Source organism: Capra hircus, chromosome 15 (genome assembly GCF_001704415.2).
Source record: "Capra hircus breed San Clemente chromosome 15, ASM170441v1, whole genome shotgun sequence".
Taxonomy (NCBI): Eukaryota; Metazoa; Chordata; class Mammalia; order Artiodactyla; family Bovidae; genus Capra; species Capra hircus.
Genome location: NC_030822.1, coordinates 62,756,310 through 62,773,489, shown reverse-complemented (window position 1 = coordinate 62,773,489; position 17,180 = coordinate 62,756,310). Strand labels below are relative to the sequence as shown.

The 17,180-nt window shown below is 41.0% G+C and overlaps 1 pseudogene; it reads right to left on the bottom strand.

The window, feature by feature from the left end:
- LOC102191632 lies at positions 6,294-7,241 on the bottom strand (annotated as a pseudogene).

The window sequence follows — 17,180 nt, the reverse complement described above, 5'->3', positions numbered from 1 at the left end:
TAGCTTATTTTTTTTTTCCTATCTCTCACTGCTTTCTTTCTATGGGAGAAGATTGCTCTAATTTGTGATATGACTAGAGCCTAGAGTCTAATGGTCTGAGTTTTCCACTGTATTGAGTTTATGTGTTTATAGTTTAACACACAAAAGTGGTCCCAGAACACTGGGCTTTTAACTTCTTTCTGACTTGCTCTTTGGACTCTGTGTGCTCAATAACTGGTTCTCCTTGCTCCTGGCTCACTTACTGTCCTCACAGCGGTCCAAAGTCTCACCTCAGATGTTCATTAAATCTAGACTTTTTGTCCACTTAGAAACCCAGGGAAAGCTTTTATTATCTCCATGTTCAGACATGGAAAACGTCTCAGAGAGGTTAATAACTGTCCAAAGCCATACAGTTAGTGGATGGAAGAATGAAACTTTGAACCCCATGTACCTGGCTCTAAGAACATACTTTCTTATTTTTACTGTCCCATAACACGTGCCCTGTACTTTTTGGACCAGTACGAAGGCTGCTGCTGCTGCTGCTAAGTCACTTCAGTTGTGTCCAACTCTGTGCAACTCCATAGACAGCAGCCCACCAGGCTCCCCCATCCCTGGGATTCTCCAGGCAAGAACAGTGGAGTGGGTTGCCATTTCCTTCTCCAATGCATGAAAGTGAAAAGTGAAAGTGAAGTTGCTCAGTCGTGTACTAAGGCTGGAAAGCACCAAAAATCACTTTTCTGATTTCACGGGGTCAACTTGTTGTTATACCTGAGTGTGGAGCCTGTAGAGAAAGCAGTGGCCAGGATACCCAAGTTCTATTTCTGCCTTCCCTCTATGCCTGACTCTCAAGAAACCTAGGATATCATTCATGTCTGGCAGGCTTGTTGCATAACTATTCCAGAAATATCAAAAAATTTAGCCTTGTGAGGATCTTCCTGAACTGTGCTGGTTTTCCATCCAAACCTCCTGCCCAACACCTGTTCTGTAAGGGTCCCTCTTTAGCTGGGTACATAAATGAGAAAATCCAAACCATCTATGGCCTTAAATAAAAAAGCAGATTTCACTTTTTAATAATGGTATAGAGGTTGGACAGTTTAGGGCAGGTATAATCACTTCATTCCATGGTCTTCAGGAACCAAATACTTCCTATCTTTTTTGTCTACCATCACTCCCTGTCTTTTATGCATTCAGATTGGCTGCTGGAGTCCCAGCTATCATATTCATATCCAGGAAAGAAGAAGGGATGGAGAGCAAAGGAGTTTTCCTAAATAGTCTACCATTAACTTTTGTTAATATCCCACTGACATCAAGCTACCAGGAAAATGTTTTTTTTAGCTGAGCATTCTATAACCCAGAAGGAAAACCAGCATTTTATTAGTAGGGAAGAAATACGAAATGGACGTTGGGTTGGTAACTTGCAGTTTTACCATATCTGCAAACACATCTACCTCCCCCACACATACAAGGCTGCCACGTTGTACAGCTCCGGGTGTCATTCACACTGCATTCTGTGAGCACAGGAATTTAAGTATTATCTGCACTCACCGGGCTCAGATACTTTTCTGAATAAGTTTATTTAAATGACACTTTCATACATTCAACATCAGAATTAGTTAAGAATTAGTGATCTTGAGCTTTGGATGAATTTTTATTAAATGGCTAATTTAAATTTTAAAATACATAAATGAAACAAGTATTGATAATCTTCAGATAGGACTTCAATATGTTTCCGTATTTCCTGCCATTAGTCAAGAAAATTGGAAGAGACAGAATTCTGTCTCACTCAAAAATTTTCCCAGCCCCTCATGAGCAGCAAGTGATGCTAAAGTCTCTCTTCCTGTTGTCTTACTAAATTTTTGTTCTTTAATCATTTATATGTATCTATTTACATATGTATCACACATCTTTGTTACACACGTTTTAGTAAAATCATGGAGAAGATAGGACATATCTTAAAGTCACGGTTCTTTGAAGGCCAACAACCATACTGACCAACAAAGGCCCCTCCAAAAAAGAATTACTTTTTCAGAGAGGCAAGAACCCTCTCCTCTGGTTATAAGGCTTAAGCTATTTTTTTTTAATTGTGGTATATTATCATATGTGAAACAGATCGCCAGTCCAGGTTCAATGCATGAGACAGGGTGCTCAGGGCTGGTGCACTGGGATGACCCAGAGGGATGGGATGGGGAGGGAGGTGGGAGGGGGGCTCAGGATGGAAAACACATGTACATCCGTGGCAGATTCATGTTAATGTATGGCAAAAACCACTACAATATTGTAAGTAATTAGCCTCCAATTAAAATAAATACATTTTTTAAAATAATATAATAAAATAAAAATAAAACAAGAACGACACAATTCTGGTGATGCTTGTTGCCATGGGGCATAAGGACAACCAGCCAAAGAGAATGGAATTGATGAAGGAGATGTAGAAGAGAGAGAATGTGCTGAGGGGATACAAGTCCCTGGAGTTCTTTCCTATCCTTCAAGGATAGGAACCCATATTTTCCTCGAGTCAGAGATAAGATGAGCCTTCTGTCATGGAAAGGTGGTTATACAACTCTAACCAGGTTTATAAGATCACAGATGTGATATATAATGGAGTGTCAGCAGGGACTGAGGCTATTTTCACTCTTCTGGGAGAGGATGTTTTCAACTCAGAGCATAGCCATGAGGATAATAACCAAACCTGAAATTGGAGGCCCCATTCTTAACACTAAGGAGTTTCTTGAGCCTTCAGCAGCAACACCACATTTCTGAGTGGGTGGAAAGTTGCATACACTTTGCCCAAGCATTATATCAAGGAGCAATAAAAGTCACAGATTAACTGGTTCTCCTTCATAAAAACACAGCAAGTTTCAGCATCTTCCCTCACCGATGCTATTTTCACTAAAAAGTTGCATTGTGTTATGGCTTTTGCCTCACTCCGCTATAGTTTCCTTTTACCTCACAACCAGCTACTAATAAGGAATAAAATCAGCAAAGGTAGGCAACAGGAAGAGACGCAGAGAGGTAAATGACATGGATAACCCAAAATAGCATGGACTTTCCCTGAATAATCCAAAGCTGCCAACTCGCAAAACTATGATGTATCCCAAACAGTCCTTTGCTTTTTTAAAGGCTGCAAACTCTACAGTAATTACCTAATCAGTAAGCATGACCCTTGTATTGAGGAGATCTGCAGTTTTCAGACAGAGAAATGAGAAATAGAGTCAGTGAAGAAATTCCTTTGTTAAGAAATCCTTGCATGCTCAGTTCAGTCGCTCAGTTGTGTCCGACTCTTTGCGAGAATCCCATGAATCGCAGCACGCCAGGCCTCCCTGTCCATCACCAGCTCCCGGAGTTCACTCAGACTCACGTCCATCAAGTCAGTGATGCCATCCAGCCATCTCATCCTCTGTCGTCCTCTTCTCCTCCTGCCCTCAATCCCTCCCAGCATCAGAGTCTTTTCCAATGAGTCAACTCGTTGCATGAGGTGGCCAAAGTACTGGAGTTTCAGCTTCAGCATCATTCCCTCCGAAGAAATCCCAGGGCTGATTTCTTTAGAATGGACTGGTTGGATCTCCTTGCAGTCCAAGCAACTCTCAAGAGTCTTCTCCAACACCACAGTTCAAAAGCATCAATTCTTCAGCTCTCAGCTTTCTTCACAGTCCAACTCTCACATCCATACATGACCACTGGAAAAACCATAGCCTTGACTAGACGGACCTTTGTTGGCAAAGTAATGTCTCTGCTTTTCAATATGCTATCTAGGTTGGTCATAACTTTTCTTCCAAGGAGTAAGCATCTTTTAAATTCATGACTGCAGTCACCATCTGCAGTGATCTTGGAGCCCAGAAAAATAAAGTGTGACATTGTTTCCACTGTTTCCCCATCTATTTGCCGTGAATTGATGGGACCGGATGCCATGATCTTCGTTTTCTGAATGTTGAGCTTTAAGCCAACTTTTTCACTCTCCTCTTTCACTTTCGTCAAGAGGCCTTTTAGTTCCTCTTCACTTTCTGCCATAAGGGTGGTGTCATCTGCATATCTGAGGTTATTGAGATTTCTCCCGGCAATCTTCATTCCAGCTTGTGCTTCTTCCAGTCCAGCATTTCTCATGATGTACTCTGCATATAAGTTAAATAAGCAGGGTGACAATAGACAGCCTTGATGTACTCCTTTCCCTACTTGGAACCAGTCTGTTGTTCCATGTCCAGTTCTAACTGTTGCTTCCTGACCTGCATACAGGTTTCTCAAGAGGCAGGTCAGGTGGTCTGGTATTCCCATCTCTCTCAGAATTTTCCACAGTTTATTGTGATCCATACAGTCAGAGGCTTTGGCATAGTCAACAAAGCAGAAATAAATGTTTTTCTGGAACTCTCTTGCTTTTTCCATGATCCAGCGGATGTTGGCAATTTGATCTCTAGTTCCTCTGCCTTTTCTAAAACCAGCTTGAACATCAGGAAGTTCACAGTTCATGTATTGCTGAAGCCTGGCTTGGAGAATTTTGAGCATTACTTTACTAGCGTGTGAGATGAGTGCAATTGTGCAGTAATTTGAGCATTCTTTGGCATTGCCTTTCTTTGGGATTGGAATGGAAACTGACCTTTTCCAGTCCTGTGGCCACTGCATAGCTCACAATGAACTTTCACGTTCATTGTCTTATATCTTCCAGGAATACTATAAGAAAGTTAGAAGAGCATGGTTAGTCACTTTCAGTGGATGGGAAAGCTCAGACTCAGAGAAGTCTGTCCTATGGTCAGGCCAAGATTACACTTACGGAATGAGTTAGAGGTGGGACTTCACAAACCAGCATCTGTATTCCTACTTTAGAACTCTTTTTTTATTAAATGGCCCTATAGACCACTCCATTTTTCCCTTGATCATTAGTTTACCCAAGGCTTTTATAAAATACCTGTAAATCAAAATAAAATGCATAGGAATTACTCAAAACCAATAGCTTGGAGACTGAATGTTGAAAATATTTTAGAACGTATTTTTCCCTTAGTTTTTGTTGCATAACTAATAACAGTAATTATTAACATAAGAGAATGCTGGGCACTTCTTATGTTCTTTATACATATTAATTTATTTAATCATCATAATAATCCTTTGAAGAAGGTATTGTTATTATTGTTATTATCCTTATTTTTGGAATAAAGAAACTAAGGAACAGAACGGATAGAAAACTTGCTTATTGGTACCTTGCTACTGTTTGTGATTCAAGCTTATGCTCTTACTTACAATAATATATAATTACTTCCCACAACAACACACATATACATACTCACACATATATGTATATAAACACATAAATTTTAGATCATGTTCTATAATTATTTGGAAGCTTCTTTTTGCATTTATCTATATTTATTGCATATTTTCACATTATTAACATGCAATAAAATGTGTATATACATAGATTTTAGATTTATTATGGTATCTTGGACTTCTCTTATTAATAAATATTTTTGCTTCTACTTTTTCATTATAAATAAAAATAAACATTCTTAAACATAGGCCCCTGTATCCAGCTGATTATTTTCTTAAGCTTAGCCCCTTATTAAAGGTTGATTCTTTTCCTTCCAATACTTTTTTAAAGAAAACATTAAATCATTTATTGATTACACATTATAATGGATGATACCCAAGCTTCATTCCCATCTATAACTTTATCTGGTAACATAATTCAATTTAGATATATTTCATAGGATGTGCCAACAATCATTAATAACCGGAAACAAAAAAAAAAAAACCTCCATGACTTTGCATGGATGATCCTTTTAATGGTAAACTCCAGGTCACAACACAGTAATTGTCAGTTCAACTACACCAAGGTTCTGAAGACAATAGCTTCTCAACCAAAACCGGTTGTAAATAAATTTCAAATGGAACTTGGCATCACCCTGAAGAAATTCTAACTTCACACTGTTGGGGCAGTTTACCAAAATGGCTTCAGAGTAGACCAACTTTACACAGCACATTAGAAAAAAAAAAAAAAGGACATTTATTCAGCATCATGATCAGACTATTACATTTAGCAATCAACAGCATGGGTGCAAAAAAAAAAAAAAACTACATTAAAACCCTTTGTTGGAATGCTTTACACTCTCCACAGAACAGAAACTAAAATAACCTGTTATACAATTAGTCACAAGTACAGTCCTGGAGTTTTTTGACCAAACACATGAGTATTGTCTAAAACATGTCTTCTTTGTAGCAGCAAGGCCCTGCTACCACTGTTGGTGGAGTTCACAAATCTGTTTTAACCTTTAGCTTCCCTGTCACTTCCCTGACCCTCCTCTCCTGCTAAGCTTTTTTCCTAGCAATAATTAAAACCTTTGGCCACTGCCATAGCTACTGCTGCTGCTGGAACCACCATAGCCACCTTGGTTTTGTGGTTTGACAAAGTATTGGCCTCCACCACCATAGGGGCCAGAACTTCTGCCTCCAAAGTTTCCTCCTTTCATGGGTCTAAAATTGGAAGATTGATTGTCGTAATTGCCAAAATCACTGTAGCTTCCGCCACCTCCAAAATTGCTTCCATCATTACCAAATCCATCATAACCATCCCCACTGGCACCATATCCATCACCATCATGGCTGCCATCAAAACCATCTCGACCACTGAAGTTTCCTCCATGACCAAAGTTGTCATTCCCACCGAAACCACCTCCACGACCACCACCAAAGTTTCCAGAACTACTTCGACCTCTCTGGCTGGATGAAGCACTAGCCATCTCTTGCTTAGACAGGGCTTCTCTCACTTCACAGTTGTGGCCATTCACAGTGTGGTATTTTCTGAATGACAGTCTTCTCTATAGAGTCATGGCCATCCAAAGTTACAAAAGCAATGGCTCTCTTTTTGCCATTGCCTCAGTCAGTCATGATTTCAATCACTTCAATTTTCCTATACCCTTCAAAATAATCTCTCAGGTGATGTTCTTCATGTCTTCTTTAATGCCACCAATAAAACTCTTTTTCACAGTTAAGTGGGCACCAGGTCTTTGGAGTCTTCTCTTGAGACAGCCCTCTTTGGTTCCATGACTCTTCCATCCACCTTGTGTGGCCTTGCATTCATGGCTGTCTTCACCTTCTCCGCCATGGCATATGTGACAAACCTGAAGCCTCTGGAGCACTTGGTGTTTGGATCCCTCATTACCACACAGTCTGTGAGCGTTCTCTACTCCTCAAACTCTTATCAGTTGTTTCAAAGCTCAGTCCTTGGATGAAGAGCTTCCAAAGCTGTTGGGCTCTTTGGGAGACTCTGACTTAGACATGTGGAGAAAGCGATGGCACCCTACTCCAGTACTCTTGCCTGGAAAATCCCATGGATGGAGAAGCCTGGTAGGCTGCAGTCCATGGGGTCGCTGAAGGTCGAACAGGACTGAGCGACTACACTTTCGCTTTTCACTTTCATGCATTGGAGAAGAAAATGGCAACCCACTCCAGTGTTCTTGCCTGGAGAATCCCAGGGATGGGGGAGCCTGGTGGGCTGCAGTCTATAGGGTCACACAGAGTCGGACACGTAGCAGCAGCAGACTTAGACGTGATGGCAGTGGACAAGGGAGAAAGACTTCAAAGATGCTTTCCTGGCTGCGTCCATGAGCAGAAAATCACCTTCCAATAATTTTTATTTGCGTATGTACATGGTTGAGGTCAAACTGTACCTTGAATTTTTTATCCTACTTTCTAACTTACCAACATTTTATAATAATCATTTTTCCATTTTATTTAAAAATTCTATGTGTTAATACAACAAAAGCTAGACAATTAAAAGACAGTAAAGGAGGCAATGAGACATGAAAAGAAGGTGTCTGTGACAGTGACTTGCTCCCAGTATTGCTCCCTCAAATCTGCCCTCCACACCACAGCTATTTATCTCTCTAATGTTAAAGCTATCATGATATCCCTTTGCTTACAATTCCCAGTGGCTCCTGCTTCCTATAGACATTATCCTAGTTCCTCTGCAGGGCACACCATGTGCCATATGAGTCAGCTATACTTCAGGCTTGGAGGCCTTGAAGAAACATTTAAGGCTCCCTCCCACACTGTTTCCCATACCCTAGTTTTTCTTTTTTTTTTTTTTCTTGAGGTTTAATTGGAATATAACATTTTATTAGTTCCATGTGTACAAAGTAGTGATTGAATATTTTTATATATTTCAAAATGATCACCACAATAAGTCTAATTAACATTCAACACTGCATACAGTTTAAAAGGGCTTCCCTGGTGGCTCAGCTGGTAAAGAATCCACCTGCAGTACAGGAGACCTAGGTTCCATCCCTGGGTTGGGAAGAGCTCCTGGAGAAGGGAAAGGCTACTCACTCTAGTATTCTGGCCTGGAGAATCAGTCCAGGGTCACACAGAGTTGGACACAACTGAGCGACTTTCACTTTCACTTTCTATCGTTTACAAACAGTTGATGTGTGTGTGATGAGGACTTTTATGATCTACTCTGTTAGCAACTTCCAAATATTCAATACAATATTGTTCACCATGGTCACCATGCTATACATTACCTCCTCATGACTTATTTTATAACTGGACATTTGTACCTTTTGACACCTTTTGCCATTTTACTCACCACTACCCCACTCCATACTTCGCCTCCCCATTGTAGGCAACTGACAATCTCTTCTCTGTATCTATGAGCTTGTTTTTTTAAATTCTAATTCCACATGTAAGTAAGAATATGTGGTATTTTTCTTTCTGACTCATTTCACTTTGCATTATGCCCTCAAGTTTCATCCTCACAAATGGCAAGATTTTGTTCTTTTTTATATCTAAATAGTATTTAGACAGAGAAGGCAATGGCACCCCACTCCAGTGCTCTTGCCTGGAAAAAATCCCATGGATGGAGGAGCCTGGTAGGCTGCAGTCCATGGGGATGCCAGGAGTCAGACACGACTGAGCGACTTCACTTTCACTTTTCACTTTCATGCATTGGAGAAGGAAATGGCAACCCACTCCACTGTTCTTGCCTGGAGAATCCCAGGGATGGTGGAGCCTGGTGGGCTGCCGTCTATGGAGTCGCACAGAGTCGGACATGACTGAAGTGACTTAGCAGTAGCAGTATTTAGACATAAAATAAATAAAACACCCATACCCTAGTTTTTGATTGTCCTTTTTTCTGGAATGCTTTCTCTTTCCTTTCCCCCCAGGTTAACCTGTTAAAGAATCAACAGTTTCTTTTTTTTTTTTTTCAACATCCACTTGTGATTTTATTTTTTTTTTATTTTTTTTTTAGTTTTTTATTTTTTTAATTTTAAAATCTTTAATTCTTACATGCGTTCCCAAACATGAACCCCCCTCCCACCTCCCTCCCCACAACATCTCTCTGGGTCATCCCCATGCACCAGCCCCAAGTATGCTGTATCCTGCGTCAGACATAGACTGGCGATTCAATTCTTACATGATAGTATACATGTTAGAATGCCATTCTCCCAAATCATCCCACCCTCTCCCTCACCCTCTGAGTCCAAAAGTCCGTTATACACATCTGTGTCTTTTTTCCTCTTTAAGCTTCTACTCAGAAATTGTTTCCTCCGGGAAGAATTTTTCCTTGGACTTCACCACACTCTGAGCTGGATATCTGAGCCCAATCTGTGGCATTACATGACACCCTGGAACAAGAAAAAAAATTGGGGGAATAAATGCATTCAGGGATAAGGCCAGCCTAGACATTACATTTGAATATTCCCCAGCCTTGCTTTATAGAGTCTAATTCAACTCTGGAGTGATATTGTGGAATTCCATAGGAATCTCGGAACAGAATTTCCCTGGATCATGAGAGATCCCTGGGGGAGGGCAGCTTGTGACTGTCTCTCTTTTTCCATCTCTCCCAATAGCTTGCCAGGTTTCCTGCTACAGAAGTCAGTCTGTGTCTTAGAAGAGTTTTCAAAAAGTTTTCTTTTTTTTTCCCCCCATACAGTTGTGATCACCAATAGTTTTCTTTAGCTTCTGGCTTAGATTAGTAAGAAAAATTCCCTGCATGTTAATACTACTTTTATTAGTTCTCTATTCCTTAGTATGAACGAGGGTCTGAAAGAAGGATTCAGTGAAGGAAGAGAAAACGGAACATCCTGAAATTTGCCAAAGTCCTTTCTTGACTACATCTCACCCTCAGAGTTGTAACCACCAACCCCAAGAGGGTGAGCCTGGGGATCCGGACCTACAAACCCACTAGTACTTCTACGAGGCCGTAAGAGCAATTCCTACACGTTTGCTTTCACTTTCTGCTAAAGCAGCTAGCCAGCACCCACTGGGGCCTGACGTGGCTGTCTAAGCCCCATTCCTCCTCATTTAGAGATCATGCAGGGACTATTTTCATACCCCACTCTGATATCTGGACATCTCCAAATGTGGTTTGAAAAATTCCTGTTGCCTGAGGATTTGTTGCCTATGGAGGATGCAGCAGCTAAAAGCATAAGTAATGTATCTGCCACTCTCTGACTCCTTTGTAGCTAAGTTAAGTCACTTATTTAAGCAATCTCTGCCTCTTTATGAATGGGACAGAATCCATCTATAGCTATTGTTTACCTTAATGTCTTGTTCAAAATCAAGGTAGCCTGTTTCAGACATTACCTCCAGTCCATTTAATGCAGTTTTTTTTTTTTTTTTTTTGGTTTGGTGGTGGGGGGGGGTGGGTAGGTGTTGGGGGAATCTCTTCATGAGACAGCTTTACTGAAACCAGCATCCAAAATAGCTTAGCTCTCGAAGCAAATATCATACCATTAACAGAAGGAACTGGGACCAGAAGCCAGGCTGGGAATTAAGGTTGCTGGGGTGATATTCTGCTTTCTTATACAAGCTGTGGTGTTTTTGATTAAAATCATTTCACCAATGAGTTTCAATTTCTTCCTAAATTAGAAAACTGGTACCTCCTTCCTTCTTCCAGAGGCTGATGAAGCACAGTTGACAAATATCCCCAAGGCTTTGGAGTTACGTAGTTGCTTTTTCTAGCAGCATCTCTTTCTCAGTAAAGATTCTCAGAGGCTCAGTGTGGCTCAGGTAAAAATTGCCTTTCATCTATTTCTTCCTTGCTTTCCAGATAATCTGTGGCTAAAATTAGCAATGCTTAGTTCAGTAAAAAATATTGTTACAGCGGCAGCCATGGAAACGGTGTTTGAGCAGCTTCCCCTTCAGGGAGCTGACTTTTGTGGGATATGCTTTCTTGCTGATTAAATGAAACAACTCACTGCTTTTGAAGCTGAGGTCTGAAATTAGTTAAGAGTATGGGCAAATCTTCCAAAAGAACCATCCTCCACATTTCTCCTCTTTCTTTCCATTAAAGAAAGAGAAAAGTATATCTCAAATTAGGTGTCAGATTTTGCTTTGAATAGAGTATAGGAAGATTAATCTGTTGACCCATCATCTTACATTTGAGTTGTCTTTGCACAGAAATAGTGGATAATGCTATTAATGCTGATGCCTTTCTCATATATCTTCTTACAGTTTACCATGCTTTCCTGTGTGCTGAAATGCCACTGAAGTCTTATGATCACTGGAGAAGACAGAGAGAGCAAATGAGGAAATTCCTGATCAGACAAGGAAAGAGGTTTAGCCATTCTAGCCCACATGGCAAGTAATTAGAGGAGATGAGATGAAAATTCTCACACCTCTGATTGCATTATTCTTTTACATTCGCTGGCCAATCTCCTTGTGCCTGAGGTAGTGAATTCAAGCAGCCAAGGTCAGACTCACATTCAGTTAAGTCTGCATTTGGTAAACTTTCAGCTTTGCCTTTGTCAGCTTCCCTGACTAGCAGGGTCTCCCCTGCTTCAGACAGCAGAGCCCTCCTGATGCTCCCTGGGAAGAAGTCTGCATTTGAATTCCACTTTCTGATCTGTCTGCCTTCCCTCCAAAGGACCCTTCCTCTGGGTCCTTATTTTCCTCCAGTTTCCATCATCTTAATTCATCAGTTCTCATGCTTTCCTTTATGGTCTCTGTTCTCCTGGCAACTTCTCTGAGAAGTTTATTTTTCTAAATGTGTTTATAGGGCTAATAAATTAATGAGTGCCAGGACAGGGGCACTTCTTTTTAACAGACTCTAATTACTTTGGTTCTAGTAAAGGGCTCCTTCACATAACTTTGGCCAACCCAGGAAAGATCAGGAGCCAGGCTCCAAAGTCTTCCTCTGTGGCCACAGTGGAGATTGAAGGAAGGGTGATGATTTTAGGGAGAAGGAGGGCAATAAACTATTCCTATGGGAAATTTTTTTTTTTTTTTGCCTTTTAGTAGAGCATCCTTAGGAAATTGTAGTTCATATTATTCGAAGGATTTAAGCCTTTACTGCCACTATGAATTATCATAGGTTTCTCCCCCTTCTCCATTCTACCTCCCCAATCCTAAATGTTCCAGTAGTTCCCCAAGAGGCTCAGGGCCAGAGCAGGGTTCCTGATCACTGCAGTCCTTGAAGTCAGACATAGCTGGCTCCTTCTCTCCCTCTGGTGCCAGACCAGAGATTCATCACTGATTCTCATCCCGCGATCCACATGCCATTTTATGAGGTGGGAGCAGGGACAAACTCATCACAGTGTGGTTTCCTTGGCCCAGCAAGCATCCAACCCTGCACACTAAGTTTTGTTCCCACTTTATGTAAGAGATAAAATGATGATTATTTGCTTATTTGCTGAGCTTTCAAACTCTGTGTCCTTATCAAATGCTCCCATGGAGCAGAGGGTTCTTTGTCCTCAGCAGTGTTGGAGGCCAGCTGGATTGTGGACGCCCTCTCAGGTATATGATGCATTCACAGCTGCAGGAGAAGATGTGTCAGGCCAGCAATAATGCGCAACTGTCATTGCGCATTACCAGTCGTCAGAGAAAACAGCCACACACATGACTTGCATTTCTGTGTCAGAAACTGTTTATCCTGAGTCTGTGAGCTTAATGGCTTCCTCTTCCATGAAATCTCCCCTGTGTCGCTTCCACACTCCTCTCTATTTTCCTCTGGGTTCTCACAGTATCCCATGCTCGGCTCTAATGCCTCTTCAAACTGTCTTGTATTTGCCCTTGTTTTTAGCTTCCTCCTGAGAGAAACATATACTAATGCATCTGTTAAATGAGTTTAGACTAAAAGTTTATATGAAAAGTCAGATGAAAAATACATCTCATTTTACAAATTAATTCTCATCAGCCAAAAGTGTCTGACGAGAAACAGACTGTGAAGCGTAATTGTTGCTGTTGTCGTTGTTTTGGTCGCTAAGTCTTGTCCAACAGGTGCAAAGAGAATAAAGAAATCATTGTTTAGAGGCCAGTCTCAGGTGGGAGGACTACTGATTCCTGGGCTGCTTGTTGATGCAGGGTAAGCTCCTAGAAAGCAGTTAGTTGCTGCTGACAGCTGAGTACAGCCACCTAGACCAGACAGTCCAACCAGGAGAGAGGCCTCAATTAGGGGGTGCAAGCTGAGGAGCATAATAAAGACAAGGCCTGAATAAAATGTAAGCCCGCCTGAAGCCTATGTTGAGCCAAAATTATATCCATTCACAGAGATGGGCTTTTTCTTATATACTTGCTTTAAATCTGCATCAGTGCACAGAGACTCGGGCTGTCAAGGAACTAGACACCTCAGAGATGCTTCCTCCCCACCGACTTCTCTTACCAGCACAGTTTTTCTTGGTCTCCTGCTCACCTTCATACACACCTCTGACCCAGTTCTGTCCACACCTGACATGCACACTCATTCAGTTGCTTTTTCCTTTCTTTGATTTGATTTCTACCAGATCTGTGAGGATTCTTCTGATGCATCTGGGTGTCAGCTCTGCTTACATTAGAAAGAGTTAAGAGAGAACATAAGGGATAGCAAAAGAAATTTGGAGATAATATGGAAATTAAAGGAATTAAGTAACAAGTGGAATTATGAATTTCATATACATTGGGCTTAACTTAACTACCACAGGAAAACAATCATATGGATTTGAAACTACAGGGGAAATACTTGAAAACAGTTACTCTCAGATATTTGAGAACTGATATAAGCAATAGTATGGACTTCCCTGGTGGCTCAGATGGTAAAGCATTTCCCTACAATGCGGGAGACCAGGATTCAGTCCCTGGGTTGGGAAAATATCATGGAGAAGGAAATGGCAACCCACTCCAGTATTCTTGCCTGGAAAATCCCACGGATGGAGGAACCTGGTAGGCTACAGTCCATGGCATCGCAAAGCGTTGGACACAACTGAGCGACTTCACTTTCACTTTCTCTAAGCAATGAATGGAAGGATTTTGCTACACTTTCTATCTGACTTTGGAGCAAAAATGAGGTTAGGGATGTTGACCTGGCATTTCAGTCGCAGTCGCAGTCTCAGTTCAGTTGCTCAGTTGTGTCTGACTCTTTGTGACCCCATGGTCCACAGCACGCCAGGCTTCCCTGTCCATCATCCATCTTGGAGCCTACTCAAACTCACGTCCATCGTGCCGGTGATGGCATCCAACCAACTCATCCTCTGTCATCCCCTTCTCCTCTCACCTTCAATTTTTCCCAGCATTAGGGTCTTTTCCAATGAGTCGGTTCTTCACATCAGGTGGATAAAGTATTGGAGTTTCAGCTTCATCATCAGTCCTTCCAATGAATATTCAGGACTGATTTCCTTTAGGATGGACTGGTTAGATCTCCTTGCAGTCCAAGGGACTCTCAAGAGTCTTCTCCAACACTACAGTTTAAAAGCATCAATTCTTCTGTGCTCAGCTTTCTTCATAGTCCAACTCTCACATCCATACATGACTACTGGAAAAAGCATAGCTTTGACTGGCATTCCAAAAGTTGGGCAAAACTGAATCTGGTCTACTAAATAGCAAGTAACACTCTCTCAACATATTCTTAAAACCTGAGTGATACAGATCTATGCCTTCTTTGTTTCAACAACAGATTTTATTGTTCATTAAATCTTAGTTAAGTGTCTTACATATGCAGGGTTGTTTATGCCAGTTCAGTGAGTAAACAAGAGTGGATTCTTCCTCTCAAGAGCATGACCAGTACTGACCTGAGCCAGCACATCCTACATATGAATTCATACTGGTATTGTATATGCACCTTTCTCTCCACCCAACCAACCAATGTACACATTCACCCACTCCATTCCCTGCCACTTATACATTCTATATTCCTCTGATGCAAGGACAAATATTTTTATAGCTCTGTTTACCCCTTGGTACCAGCAGACTTAAAATAGAACACACCTTTAAATTGTATTTTTCAAAGATGACTGCACCAATATAGTCCATCCCAGATGCTCTGCTTACAAAGTTATGTTGACCCTCCTTTCATTGAGAAGTAGGGTCTTGTTCCCTCCCCTTGATTCTTAATGGTCCTGTAACTACAAGCAAAGTGACACTATGTGACTTCTGAAGCTAAAGTGTAAGCTGGCAATATGCCTCCTGCTTGATCCTTTACGGATGCTTGAACTTGAAACTAGCCACCGTGTTGTAAGGAAGCCTGAGCTACATGGAGAGGCCACAGGTAGGCATTTCCACTGATAGGCGAGAGGAGGTGCTGAGAACTCAATTATGAGCTCACATCAACATCTTCAGACATGTAAGTGAATTGCCCTTAATTATTCAACCCTTCCCTCCCACTCCTGAACCCCTCTACTGATTAATGCTTATAAAATCAAGTTCCTCTGTTAGACCCTGCCCAAATTGCAGACCCAGGAGCTAAACAAATGATCATTGTTTTAAGACTAAGTTTTGGGGTGGTGTGTTCAGAAAAATGCCTATCTTCTCTACTCCTTTGATGTATTTATTAGCAATCACATCTTCTCTTCCCAGCCAGACTATAGGTTCCTTAGAGTCTGGAGTTTTAAGTCTAAACTTCCAGAACATTCTTTCATACTATGTTATATTTCAGTCAAACTAAATTTCTGCTTCTCTCTGTATTTAATCTTAGACTCCCAGTCTTTATATACTTGATCATCCTATCTCTTTTTTTGTGCACACTCTTGTTTCTATCTATATTCTCCCTAGTCTCATTCATTTTCAAGACTGAGTCACATGCCAGGAAGAATTTCCTGATTCCTCCTGTCAGAAGAGATGCCTTCCTTTTCTGAACTCCCAGAGTGCTACAGATAAATTTCTTTTATCAATATTATCATCTTTTACCTTATATCACAGTTACTTGTTTACAGATGTTTCTCTACTTCTAGACTGTCTTATTTGTCCTTACATCCATTTATACAAAAGTATCTATGAGAAGTCTACTACTTGCCACACAATCTACAAGGCACAGGGCAAAGAACAACGAACAAAGGAAGACGTGATCCTGTCCTGATAGATCTCCCAGTTTAGTGAAGGAAGCACAATAAATAAATACACAAATGTTTGACAATCACTCTCTTTTAAGGGTTTTAACCAAGTCAGTCACACCCAGGACCTAATGCAATACCCTATATCCTTTGCAGTCTTGGAAGGCAACATGGAATAACCAGAGATATCAGTTTGAATTCTGTCTCACCTGTGAATATGAAGCAAGGGCTTCACCTCTGCATGCTTGACTTCTCTCATGGATCAAATGAAGGTAACTTTATCTGCTTTATACTTTCTAAAGTATTAGTGAGAAAACTTATATGAGTTCTGCATTTGTGCTGGTCACACAATGAAATCATATAGCCCTTTGTCCCCAGCTTCTCTTGCTTAATGTAGAGCTCAATGTAGAGCTCAGCCTTCAGTTTGCATTCACCTAATGAGGCTGACTATGACATCAAATACTCAGACCCCATCCTTCCCTTGTACATGAAACTCCTTTTGTGGTTGAATAGCACCCAATTTTTGTCCTGGGGAAACTTCAGCCAGTGGCACTGGAGGGAAAGGAAGACCTCAGTCTGTCATATGGCTGACTCCTACTCATTGTGCAAAATGTAACCAAATTGACATTTCTTTAGGGAGACTGTGACCACCACTCACTCCAGTCCTCATCAGACTGTGTCTGTTCCCTCCTTTTCAGACTACACAGAACCCTACAGCTCTCCTTCACAATACTTGTCACAACTGGAATTGATTGATTTTTAAAAACTATCTATCACACTCCCATTAGATTCTAAGCATGATAAAGCAGGGGCCAAGGTCTGTTGCTGCCGTGATGACTAGTACCGGCAACTAAAGTCAAGTCCTTGCTATATAGAAAATACTCAAGAAATATTTATACAATTAATGAATTGGGAAAAGCTTTGCAGCTGGAACACCAAGAAAGAAGTGAGCTCAACAATTGTTAGAAACCATTTTTT